Genomic DNA, 13,122 nt, shown 5'->3' on the forward strand with positions numbered 1-13,122 from the left:
AAGAAAGCAATATTCACAAAGGAAATGCGGAAAGGAATAAAAGCCATCAAGCCACAAAAATAATGTGACTAAGGGGCAGGATTTGCAGATGTAGAGATTGAATGTGGTTGCCCTTTCTCACCCACACAAGAAAAAGGATGGAACAGATCATGAGATTCGACTGTTCTGCTGCGCAGCCTCCGCAGGGCACTTTGTATGTCCCTGTTTCTCAGGCTGTAGATGAAAAGGTTCAGCATGGGGGTGAGCACAGCGTACATCACTGATGCCACCACACCATTCCTGGGGGGTGGTGACACAGCTGAAGTCAGGTACATGCCAATGCCTGTTCCGTCAAATCAGCAAACAACTGCTAGGTGAGAGCCGCAGGTGGAGAAGGCTTCCTACTTCCCATCTGACGATGAAATCCTTAGAATGGAGGGGACAATTTTATAGTAAGACAAAAGGATCCCTGAAACGACAAGAAAACCCAACATAGTACTACCGAAATCTATGAATATGCTATCGATGACGCTGTCAGAACAGGCAAGTTTGAGAAGTTGAGAGGGGTCACAGACAAAATGAGAGATTTCCACATTCTTGATGATGGTGAATTGTAACACAATCCAACTGGGCAGCTGGCAATCCAACAGGCTAAGGAAAAAGGACACCAAAACGAAGAAGACACAGAGGTGAGGATTCACGATGACTGGGTAGTGCAGAGGGCGACAGATGGCTACAAAGCAGTCATAGGCCATCACAGGCAGAAGCATGTCTTCTATACATGCAAAAAGGACCAAGAAAGACATCTGTGTCAGGCAGCCCGCATGAGAGATGACTCTGCTATGTGACTGCATGTCCACAATCATCTTGGGAACCGTGGCCGAGGTGAAACCCATGTCAGCCCAGCACAGGTTGGAGAGGAAGAAGTACATGGGGGTGTGGAGGGGGGAGTCAGAGCTGACAGCCAGGATGCTGAGCAGGTTCCTCAGCACCGTGACCAGATACGTGGACAGGGACAGGGAGAGCAAAGCGAGGACGGGCTGCAGTTCTGGATCCTCTGAGAGTCCCAGGAGGAGGAATTCTCAGACACCTGTGAGATTCCGTGGCTCTGTGTGTCTTGGACACCTTGAGAAGGAAAGAGGATTGGAAAAATAAAAGAGAAAAACCAGCCCTTAATGCTGGATGCAAGCAATTCACAAGGAACACTTTCACACTTGGGGACCATACACCGCCAGCAATGTTTCTCAGCTGTGACAATTCCAAAAATCTCAGAATTATTACGTGGTTTACTTTTTTGCTATACAAGTCTTTCTGTACATACCACTTTAGAGAAAATCCACTGAAGAATATTAGAAGACCAAAACGTCATATATAACAAATCCGTGATCTCAGTAAAATACGGCCTACTCTTTTCAGAAAAAATACAATGCAATGAAAATGTCCTTCTCTCTTTAAGAAAAAGATCTCATCTAATTGAAAGAAATTAAGAAGCCGTGAAATACACTCTATTTTATTCTGACACCGTGCTGCAAGTTCCTGTGATGTAGAATATGTAAAAGGACGACACAAGAGCTAGGACCCCATTATCTAAAACCGAAATCGAAGCTTATAGTTCTCAATCGGAGGACCTTTTCACGTGCCTGTTACTTTTCATAGTTATTATCATCCTTAGGTTTTCTGACATCATTTCTTCATAAAAGTACACGCACACTCAAATATGGGAGCTGTGTTTCCAAATGAATTGAATATATAACTCTTGGCTCAGCACCATGCCTCACACCTGTAATCCCAGCACTTTGGGCGGCCGAGGCTGATGGATCACCTGAGGTCAGGACTTCCAGAACAGCCTGGCCCACGTGGTGAAACCCCGTCTCCAGTGAAAATAAAAAAAAATTAGCCGGGTGTGGTGGCGCGTAAACCTAGCTACTCGGGAGGCTGAAGCAGGAGAATCCCTTCGAACCTGGAAGGCAGAGATTGGACACCCCGTGATAGGATTTTTGATATCCTAGGGAGATATTGCTCCTGACAGCAGAGTGGGCGTACACCCTGTGATATTATCTGTAATATCCTAGAAAGATATTGCTCCTAATATCAGGGTGGCTGTACACCGTGTGATATTAATTGTAATGTCCTACAGAGATATGACTCCTAATAATACAGTGGGTGTACAACCTGTGATATTATTCATAATATATTACAGAGATACGACTCCTGGTATCACAGTGAGTGTACACCATGTTTCTACACCCTGTGATCTTATTTGTAACAACTTAGAGGAATATTACAGCTAATATCAAAGTGGGGGTACACCCTGCGATGTTATTTGTTATCTACTAGGTAGATGTTACTCCTAATATCACAGTGAGTGTACATTATGTGTGTAGAGACTGTGAAATTATTCATAATACCCTAGGAAGATATTACTCCTAATATCACAGTGGGTGTACACCCTGTGATATTACTTGTAATCACCTAGGGAGATACGATTCCTAATATTACAGTGGGTGTACACTCTGTGATGTTATTTGTAATGTCCTAGGAAGAGATTACTCCTAATATCAAAGTGGATGTACACCATGTGTGTACACTCTGTGATCTAATTCGTAATATCACAGAGAGATATTTCTCCTATGATCACAGTGGGTGTACATTCTGATATGATTCGTAGTATCCTAGAGAGATATTGCTCCCAGTATCACAGTGGGGGTACACCCTGTGATATTATTCATAATATCCTAGAGAGATATTACCTCTAATATCAGAGTTTCTGTACACCCTGCGGTATTATTCATAATATCCTAGGGAGTTATTATCCCTAACATCACAGAGCATGTACACCATGGGTGGACACCCGGTGATGTTATTGGTAATATCCTAGGGGGATATTACCCTTAATGTCACAGTGGGTGTTCACCATGTGTGTATGCACTGAGATGTTACTCGTAATATCGTAGGGAGAAATTACACCTAAGGTTACAGTGGGTGTACACCATGTGTTTCTGTTGTGTGATGCTACTGGTAATATCTCAGAAAGTTATTAGTCCTAGTGCCACGGTGGGTGTATACCATGTGTGTCCACTCTGTGATGTTATTCGTATTATCCTAGGGAGGTAGTTCTCATAACATCGCCGTGGGTGTACATCAGGTATGTACTCCCTGTGGTCTTATTGACTATGTCCTGCGTTGATAGTACTCCTAATATCACCGTGCGTGCGCACCATGTGTGTACATTCTGTGATGGTGTTCGTAGTATCCTAGGGAGATATCACTCCCGATGTCATAGTGGGTGTACAGCCTTGTGATATTCTTGGTAGTATCCTTGGGATGTATTATTACTCGTGTTATCACAGTGGGTGTACACCCTGTGATAGTATTTGTAATATCCTAGGGAAATATCATTGTATACCCTGTGATATTGTTTGGGACATTTGAGGGAGCTATTTCTCTTAAAGTCAGAGTGGGTGTACACCCTGTAATATTCTTCCTAATATCACAGCGGGTGTACACCGTGAGTGATATTTTTTTCTAATATCCAGCGGGGGAGAGGATGATATTGCTTCCAGTATCACAGAAGGTGTACACCCCCCTGTGATATTGTTCCTAATATCCAGGGAAGGAGAGGATGACATTATTCGCAATATCACTGGGGGTGTACCACCTCCCGCCGGGATATTGTTCTTAATATCCGGAGGTGGGGAGAATGATGTTACTCCCAATATCACAGGGGTGTACACCACCCCTGTTTGTAAACACCCCCTGTTGTATTGTTCCAAATGGCCTGTGAAAGAGTAAATATGACTCCCATTATCGCGGGGGGTGTTGAGCCCTGATGATACTGTTTTCTAACATCCAGGGAAGGAGAGTATGCTATTACTCCCAAGATCGCAGGGGTTGTACACCCTTTTGTGTTTTTGTGCCCAATATCCAGGAAAATAGAGGATGATATTACTCCCAATATCGAAGTAATTGTACAGCTCCCCTGTGATATGCTTCCTCATATCCAGACAGGAAAAGAATGAGATTACTGCCAACAGCGTAGGGAACGTATACCCGCGCTGTGATATCTTTCTTTCCCAGTATCCAGGTGGGGAGACGATCATATTCCTTCCAATGTCGCAGGGTGTGTACACCCCCTCTGTGATCTCGTTGCTAACATCCAGGTTTGGGGAGGATGACATTACTCCCAATATCGCAGGGGGTGTACACACCCCTGTGAAAATCTTCCTCTATTCAGAGGGAGAGAGGATGATATTACTCCCAGTACCGCAGGGGGTTTACACAGCCCTGTGATACTCTTCCTAATATCCACAGGGAGAGAGGATGATAGTACTCCCAATATCGCAGGGGGTGTACACAACCCTGTGATATTGTTCCTAAGATCCAGAGCGAAAGAGGATGATACGACTCTCAATATCGCAGTTGGCGTACACCCCTCCTGTCCTATTGTTCTGAATACCCTGGGAGGGAGAGGATGAAGTTACGTTGAATATGGCAGGGAATGCACACCCTCCCCCTCTGATACCCTTCCTGATGTCCAGGGGAAGAGAGGAAAATTTTACCCCCAATATCGCAGAGGCAGTACACCCCACCTGTGATGTTGTTCCCAATATGCAAGGGGGGAGAGGATGATACTATTCTCAATATCGCAGGGCTGTTCACATCCCCAGTGACATTTTTCCTAATATCTAGGGGAGAGACAATTGTATGACAGCAAAGGTCGCAGGGTCTCTACGTCCCTTCCTGATATTGTTCCTAATATCCAGGGGGGAAGAGGATGGTATCAAATATGAAAGGGGGTGTACACCCCCCACCCCTACGATATTGTTCTTAATCATCGTGAGGGGAGACGATGATATCACTCCAAGTATCGCAGGGGTTGTTCGCCACCCCCTGTGATATCGTTTCTGATATCCACGGGGGGAGAAAATCATATTACTTCCAATATTGCAGGTGGCGTATACCCCACCTGAAATACGGCACCGAATATCCAAAGAGGGAGAGGATGGTATTAATACCAATATCGAAGTGTCTGTACACGCCCCTTGTGATATGGTTTTTAATATCCAGTGGGCGGGAGGATGATATTAGTGCCAACATGCCAGAGGGTGTACACTACCCCTGTGATATTGTCCCTAACTTCCAGAGGGGAGAGGATGATATCACTCCCAATATCTCAGAAGCTGTACATCCCCTGTGATATTGTTCATCATATCCAGGGAGGCGAAGGATGACATTCCATTGAATTTCACGACAGTACTACACGCACAGTGTGATATTGTTCCTAATATCCGAGAAGGGAGAGGATGATATTATTCCCAATCAAGTAGTGGGTGTACGTTACCCCTGTGTTATTGTCTCTAATATCCGGGGCCGCGGGAGTGGGGGAGAGGATAATATTCCCTCAAATTTAGCAGGTGGTTTGACGCCCCTTGTGGTGTTGTTTTAAATATCTCGCGGGGAAGACAATAGTATTATTTTTGATAGTCCGATTCATCTGCTCCACCTTTCTGGGGCTCTGAGGCCGGGAGGCGCCATGCAGTTTCCGTGGGATCCCCAATACCTTTGCCGTCTTCTGTACCAAGGGAGCCTAAAACGCAGGCCCGTTTATCTGAGCCGATCCGTAAGGGCAGTCGAAATCTAGGTATCAGATCTCGAAGAAGCACACGGGTTACTTCACGAGCTTTCTCAGTTGGTGTTGGATAGGCCGCCACCCACCCAGAGTAGGTACGCACGCCCAAGAACTAGTAAATACTTGTTACCTCCACACTTTGGCATCTCTGTGAAGTCTACCTGGAGATCTTCAAAGGGGGCTGCTCCATAAGCTCGTATGCCGGGCGGAACGGCTGGACCTTGCCTCGCATCATGCTGTCGGCAGGTAACACACCGCTGCCTCACCGTTTTGGCAAGGGCTGACAAAGGCGAGATGTAGAAATACCGGCCTAACAACTCTTCCAGTGACTCCTGACCTCGATGGGTGGTTTCTTGCACAGCCAGTACAACTGCAACTCCTAGCAGCTGTGGCACAGCTACGCTCCCATCTGGTAACCGAATCCATCCTTCCTCCATCACTTGTCCTTCCCTCTACCTGGAGAATGTCCTTTTCTTTTTTAGAAGAAGTAGGTCCAAGATCAGGTACTTGAGGGAGCACTGATGCCCAGAAGGGGGCAGATGCTGCTTTTCGAGCCTCTGAGTCAGCGCGGGAATTCCCCAAACCCACCGAGGTGGAAGCTCGCTGGTGTCCTCTGCAATGCCTAACTGCCACCTTGTGGGGTTTCCATACTGCTTCTAATCATTGCAAGGTTTCTTGTTGATATTTTCTGTCTTTTCCCTCAGAGTTCAATAGGCCCTTTTCTTTCTATCACGCTCCATGCACTCGAAGGGTTAAAAAGACACCGAGAATCAGTGTAAATGTTTACAGTCTCACCCTCACTGAGTCCTAAGGCCCGAATTAAAGCAATGAGTTCAGCTTTCTGGGCTGAAGTGGCCTGGGGCAACGATCTGGCTTCAACAAGAGTGTCCAGGGTTACCACTGCATACCCTGCACCTCTCTCTCCTTGGGGGTTGAAGAAGCTGCTCCCATCCACGTATAGTTCCCAGTCTACTGATGCCCAAGTCCGGTCCCGGAGGTCAGGTCTGCCAGAGTCGACTGAGTCCAAGACTTCCACACAATCAGGCTCGACAGGGCTCTCTGATACCGGGAGCAAGGTGGCGGGTGTAGGGTGTTACAAACTTCAATGGTTATACGAGGATTTTCACAGAGCCAAGTTTGGTACTTGGTGAGTCTGGCATTCGGTAGCCGACGATGTCCTTTAGCGTTCATGAAAGTCACCACAGCATGGGGGCCCTTTATGTTCAGGTTTTGCCCAAGAGTCAGCTTATTTGCTTCTTGTTCTAGCAGGGCAGTTGCTGCCAAGGCCCTCAAACAGGGGGCCATCCTTTAGTAGACCCGTCTAGTTGTTTAGAGAGGTAGGCCGCCGGCCTTGGCCGGAGCCCAACCGTTTGGGTTCAAAGTCCAGCTGCCATCTTTTCTCTCTCTGATGCATAGAATGGAAAAGGCTTTGTCAGATCGAGTAGCCCCAGGGCTAGGGCTGCCAGAAGTTTTTCCTTTAACTCATGAAAGACTTGCTGTTGTTGGGATCTGCATTCCAAAGGTTCCCGGTCCCCGCCCCCTTTGGGACCTCATACAAAGGCTTGGCTAATACTGCAAAGTTTGGGATCCACAGTCTACAAAACCCCACAGCTCCTAAGAATTGTCTCACCTGCTTTCTGCTCTTGGGCTCCACTAGATTGCAAATGACCTGCTTTCTTTCTGATCCCGGGCTGCGTTCCGAGCCCTGTCAGATAGTAAATCCCAAGTCACGTACCTGCTGTCGGCAGATCTGAGCTTTCTTCTTGGACATCTTATACCCACAGTCCTCCAGGTGCCGGTGTAGGGCATCTGTTCCCTTGGCACACCCGACTGCCGTGGGGTGTCCCAGCAGAAGGTCATCAACCTACTGGAGCAACACACAGCCTAGGTCTCTGGTGGGAAACTTCTGGAGGTCTCGAGCCAACGCCTCCCCGAAGGTGGTGGGGGAGTTCTTGAACCCTTGGGGAAGCCCGGTCCAAGTGTACTGAGTAGTGACACCTGACTCCGGATCTTCCCACTGAAAGGCAAACAGCCTCTGCCTCTCAGGGGCTAATCTGATAGGAAAGAAAGCATCTTTCAGGTCCAAGCAGGTGAAGCAGCTGTCCTCAGCTGGCAGCAACCCCAACAATGTGGACGGGTTAGGTACTGTTGGATGTCAAGTCAGTGTAGCTTGATGAAGCAAGCGCAAATCCTGTACCGGCCGGTAGTCCTTGGTCCGTGGCTTGGGAACAGGCAGGAGGGGAGTGTTCCATGGAGACTGACAAGGAACAAGAATTGCAACAGTTCTTAGGTGCTTGAGACGGACCTGGATACCTTGAAGAGCTTCTCTGGAGACCGGGTCCTGTTTTTGCCTAACCCGCTGGGCCCCAGTCTTAACTGGCCAATCCCGGAGGGTTGTCTTCTGCCCGTACTCTTGGCCACCGCTTAGCCAGAGCTGGCCTTCTCTCTTGGCCCGGCTCAGTTCAGAAAAGTCTCCATTCCTCCTCTCAGGGGACCATAAGGGTCACAATGACTCCCGTTCCGGGTAACTTTAGCAGCAAAGAGCCGTGCTCTGTCAGAGAGATCGTGGCTCTCAGCTTGCTGAGCAAGTCCCTTCCCCAAAAGGTCAAGGGACAGTCAGGCATGTACCATAACTGATGAATGACTTTATGTCCTCCTACAGTACAAGTCCGAGGCAAGCCTACAGCTTGCTTTGCTGAAACCCCCGTGGCTCCGATGACGTCAATAGTCTTTTTGGATAAGGGGGCGACCGGGGCGGTTACTAGCGAATGTTCAGCACCGCTATCTCCAAGAAAGTCAATGTCTCCACCCCCGACTGTCATTCTGACCAGTGGCTCTTTGGGGACACTTGAGCCCGGTCTCCCTCAGTCCAAGAACCCTCCTGCCGGGTTGAGCAGGGCCCCTTCCTCCTTGTCCGGGGCCTCCTGCTCTGAGTCATCTTGTTTTCTTTTGAGTTGAGGGCATTTGTTCTTCCACCGTCCTATTTCTTTACCATCAGCACACTGGTTACGCTGCAAACTCTGACAGCCAAGCTGAGTTCCTTTCCCAGGGCCCCCCTTCCCTTGCCTCTTTGTGGGGGCCCCTGTGATTGCTGCAGCTAGCAAACAGGTCGGTGTTTCGCCGGGCCTGACCTCCATTGTCTTCGCCGTTTTCCTGACGGCTTACTGCATCCCTGATTACAAACACCTGGCTAGCTATTTCTAGTAATTGTGATGTGTTCATCCCTGCAAGTCCAGCGTGTTTCTGCAGTTTTCTTCTCATGTCTTCTGCGCTTTGACGGACTAAAGCCATGTGAATCATGCGCTGATTTTCAGGGCTATCGGGATGAAAGGGAGTATACATAGCATAGGCCTCACACAGTCTCTGGTAGAATTGTGCCGGACTTTCTTCTTTTCCCTGAATGACCTCAGAGACCTTGTTAACGTTTGTGGCCTTCTGAGCTCCCCTCATTAATCCTTCCAAGAGAGCTTCCCCGTCTCGGTTTAGCCTTTGCATATTCTCTCTTTCATGTGGGTCCAACTGGGGGTCGGTTCCTGGCAACTGGGTCCTTCCATACTCTTTGGGGTTTTGATAATCAGCAGGTGCATGCTCCTCTAGCCACTTAGTTGCTGCTTGGAGGACTCTCCGCCTTTCTTCGCTGTTAAAGAGGAACATGAGCAACTGGTGCCAATCAGCCCAGGTGTGGTTGTGGGTCTGGATAACAGTTTGGAGCAAATCAATTAGGGCTGGCGGCTTTTCGCTATAGGGCGGTGTATTGTTTTTCCAGTTGAGAAGGTCGACGGAGGTGAAGGGCTGGTATCCAAAAACACGCCTCCCCGCCACGTGACCATCCTCATCTATCCCAGTATACCGCTGCTCTCTCAGGGGCATTTGCACCCCCGTTTTGGGTCGTACACGAGCTGCCGAGGAAGGGGTGGAAGGGCGCAATGTGACTTACCGCAATTAATCATCTCAATTATTAATTGACACTAATAATTATCAATATTAATGATTGATAATATAATTTTTAAATCAATACCGATAACAAGGATAATGAATATTCAATAGTTATACTAACGATAACAATAAATGATTAATATTAATGGTTAATGACGCCTGATATTAATAGCTGATATTGATCTTATTCGTTAGAAAACAGTAATACTAGCTCCTAATAATTAATATTAATATTAATAATCTGAAAATTATTAGCCATTATTTTTTAATATTAATATCAATATCGGTTATTCATATTTATGTTAATAATCAATGAGGAATAATTCCTACTACTATTACGCCTAATACCTCAGTGGGTGTACACCCACCGCTGATATTGCTCCTAATGTCCAGGGAGGGAGAAAGCATGATGTTACGTTCAATATCGCACTAGGTGTACACCCAGACGGTGATATTGACCCGAATATAATCTCCAGGGGGTGGAGTATGACGTTACTCCCAATATAGCACTGGCTGTGCATCCACCTGGTGATTTTGCTCCTAATATTCACGGAAGAAGGGAATGCCATTACTCCCAGAATCGCAGGAAGTGTACACGCCCGTGTGAGATGGTCCGTAACAATACTCCAAGGCGGAGGAGGTGATATGACTACACATATGGCAGAAAGTGGACACCCCGCAGGGACATTGTTCCCATGATCCTGGAGGGAAGAGGATGATATTACTTTAAATGTCACAGAAGGTGGACACGCCCCCACTGATATTGTTTCCAATGGCAACGTGGGGGAGGAGGATATGACACGCGATATCTCAGGGAGTAGAAACACTCGTGTGATACCGTTCTTAACATTCAAGGAGGAAGAGGATGATATTACTCCCAATAGAGACGGATGCACACCCTCTGTACATCGTGGGAGTGCACACGTCTGTGAAACAGCTCATAATCTCTCGAGGGGGAGATGATATTACTGACAATATGGTAAACAGGCTGTGAGGCCACCGCGGATCCTAAGAGCCCAGGGGGGCAAGAGGGGCTGGCTCTCAGCCCCCGCCTCGCGGGGGGTGCCTCACCCCCCTGCGAGGGGGGTCCTAAGAGCCCAGGGGGGCAAGAGGGGCTGGCTCTCAGCCCCCGCCTCGCGGGGGGTGCCTCACCCCCCTGCGAGGGGGGTCCTAAGAGCCCAGGGGGGCAAGAGGGGCTGGCTCTCAGCCCCCGCCTCGCGGGGGGTGCCTCACCCCCCTGCGAGGGGGGTCCTAAGAGCCCAGGGGGGCAAGAGGGGCTGGCTCTCAGCCCCCGCCTCGCGGGGGGTGCCTCACCCCCCTGCGAGGGGGGTCCTAAGAGCCCAGGGGGGCAAGAGGGGCTGGCTCTCAGCCCCCGCCTCGCGGGGGGTGCCTCACCCCCCTGCGAGGGGGGTCCTAAGAGCCCAGGGGGGCAAGAGGGGCTGGCTCTCAGCCCCCGCCTCGCGGGGGGTGCCTCACCCCCCTGCGAGGGGGGTCCTAAGAGCCCAGGGGGGCAAGAGGGGCTGGCTCTCAGCCCCCGCCTCGCGGGGGGTGCCTCACCCCCCTGCGAGGGGGGTCCTAAGAGCCCAGGGGGGCAAGAGGGGCTGGCTCTCAGCCCCCGCCTCGCGGGGGGTGCCTCACCCCCCTGCGAGGGGGGTCCTAAGAGCCCAGGGGGGCAAGAGGGGCTGGCTCTCAGCCCCCGCCTCGCGGGGGGTGCCTCACCCCCCTGCGAGGGGGGTCCTAAGAGCCCAGGGGGGCAAGAGGGGCTGGCTCTCAGCCCCCGCCTCGCGGGGGGTGCCTCACCCCCCTGCGAGGGGGGTCCTAAGAGCCCAGGGGGGCAAGAGGGGCTGGCTCTCAGCCCCCGCCTCGCGGGGGGTGCCTCACCCCCCTGCGAGGGGGGTCCTAAGAGCCCAGGGGGGCAAGAGGGGCTGGCTCTCAGCCCCCGCCTCGCGGGGGGTGCCTCACCCCCCTGCGAGGGGGGTCCTAAGAGCCCAGGGGGGCAAGAGGGGCTGGCTCTCAGCCCCCGCCTCGCGGGGGGTGCCTCACCCCCCTGCGAGGGGGGTCCTAAGAGCCCAGGGGGGCAAGAGGGGCTGGCTCTCAGCCCCCGCCTCGCGGGGGGTGCCTCACCCCCCTGCGAGGGGGGTCCTAAGAGCCCAGGGGGGCAAGAGGGGCTGGCTCTCAGCCCCCGCCTCGCGGGGGGTGCCTCACCCCCCTGCGAGGGGGGTCCTAAGAGCCCAGGGGGGCAAGAGGGGCTGGCTCTCAGCCCCCGCCTCGCGGGGGGTGCCTCACCCCCCTGCGAGGGGGGTCCTAAGAGCCCAGGGGGGCAAGAGGGGCTGGCTCTCAGCCCCCGCCTCGCGGGGGGTGCCTCACCCCCCTGCGAGGGGGGTCCTAAGAGCCCAGGGGGGCAAGAGGGGCTGGCTCTCAGCCCCCGCCTCGCGGGGGGTGCCTCACCCCCCTGCGAGGGGGGTCCTAAGAGCCCAGGGGGGCAAGAGGGGCTGGCTCTCAGCCCCCGCCTCGCGGGGGGTGCCTCACCCCCCTGCGAGGGGGGTCCTAAGAGCCCAGGGGGGCAAGAGGGGCTGGCTCTCAGCCCCCGCCTCGCGGGGGGTGCCTCACCCCCCTGCGAGGGGGGTCCTAAGAGCCCAGGGGGGCAAGAGGGGCTGGCTCTCAGCCCCCGCCTCGCGGGGGGTGCCTCACCCCCCTGCGAGGGGGGTCCTAAGAGCCCAGGGGGGCAAGAGGGGCTGGCTCTCAGCCCCCGCCTCGCGGGGGGTGCCTCACCCCCCTGCGAGGGGGGTCCTAAGAGCCCAGGGGGGCAAGAGGGGCTGGCTCTCAGCCCCCGCCTCGCGGGGGGTGCCTCACCCCCCTGCGAGGGGGGTCCTAAGAGCCCAGGGGGGCAAGAGGGGCTGGCTCTCAGCCCCCGCCTCGCGGGGGGTGCCTCACCCCCCTGCGAGGGGGGTCCTAAGAGCCCAGGGGGGCAAGAGGGGCTGGCTCTCAGCCCCCGCCTCGCGGGGGGTGCCTCACCCCCCTGCGAGGGGGGTCCTAAGAGCCCAGGGGGGCAAGAGGGGCTGGCTCTCAGCCCCCGCCTCGCGGGGGGTGCCTCACCCCCCTGCGAGGGGGGTCCTAAGAGCCCAGGGGGGCAAGAGGGGCTGGCTCTCAGCCCCCGCCTCGCGGGGGGTGCCTCACCCCCCTGCGAGGGGGGTCCTAAGAGCCCAGGGGGGCAAGAGGGGCTGGCTCTCAGCCCCCGCCTCGCGGGGGGTGCCTCACCCCCCTGCGAGGGGGGTCCTAAGAGCCCAGGGGGGCAAGAGGGGCTGGCTCTCAGCCCCCGCCTCGCGGGGGGTGCCTCACCCCCCTGCGAGGGGGGTCCTAAGAGCCCAGGGGGGCAAGAGGGGCTGGCTCTCAGCCCCCGCCTCGCGGGGGGTGCCTCACCCCCCTGCGAGGGGGGTCCTAAGAGCCCAGGGGGGCAAGAGGGGCTGGCTCTCAGCCCCCGCCTCGCGGGGGGTGCCTCACCCCCCTGCGAGGGGGGTCCTAAGAGCCCAGGGGGGCAAGAGGGGCTGGCTCTCAGCCCCCGCCTCGCGGGGGGTGCC

At 53.1% G+C, this 13,122-nt stretch overlaps 1 pseudogene; it reads right to left on the reverse strand.

Moving 5' to 3' along the window:
- Nucleotides 1-335: 335 nt before the first annotated feature.
- Nucleotides 336-4,157, reverse strand: LOC134738560 (olfactory receptor 7E24-like; annotated as a pseudogene).
- Nucleotides 4,158-13,122: the final 8,965 nt, after the last annotated feature.

Source organism: Pongo pygmaeus, chromosome 18 (assembly GCF_028885625.2).
Source record: "Pongo pygmaeus isolate AG05252 chromosome 18, NHGRI_mPonPyg2-v2.0_pri, whole genome shotgun sequence".
In the NCBI taxonomy this organism is placed as follows: domain Eukaryota; kingdom Metazoa; phylum Chordata; class Mammalia; order Primates; family Hominidae; genus Pongo; species Pongo pygmaeus.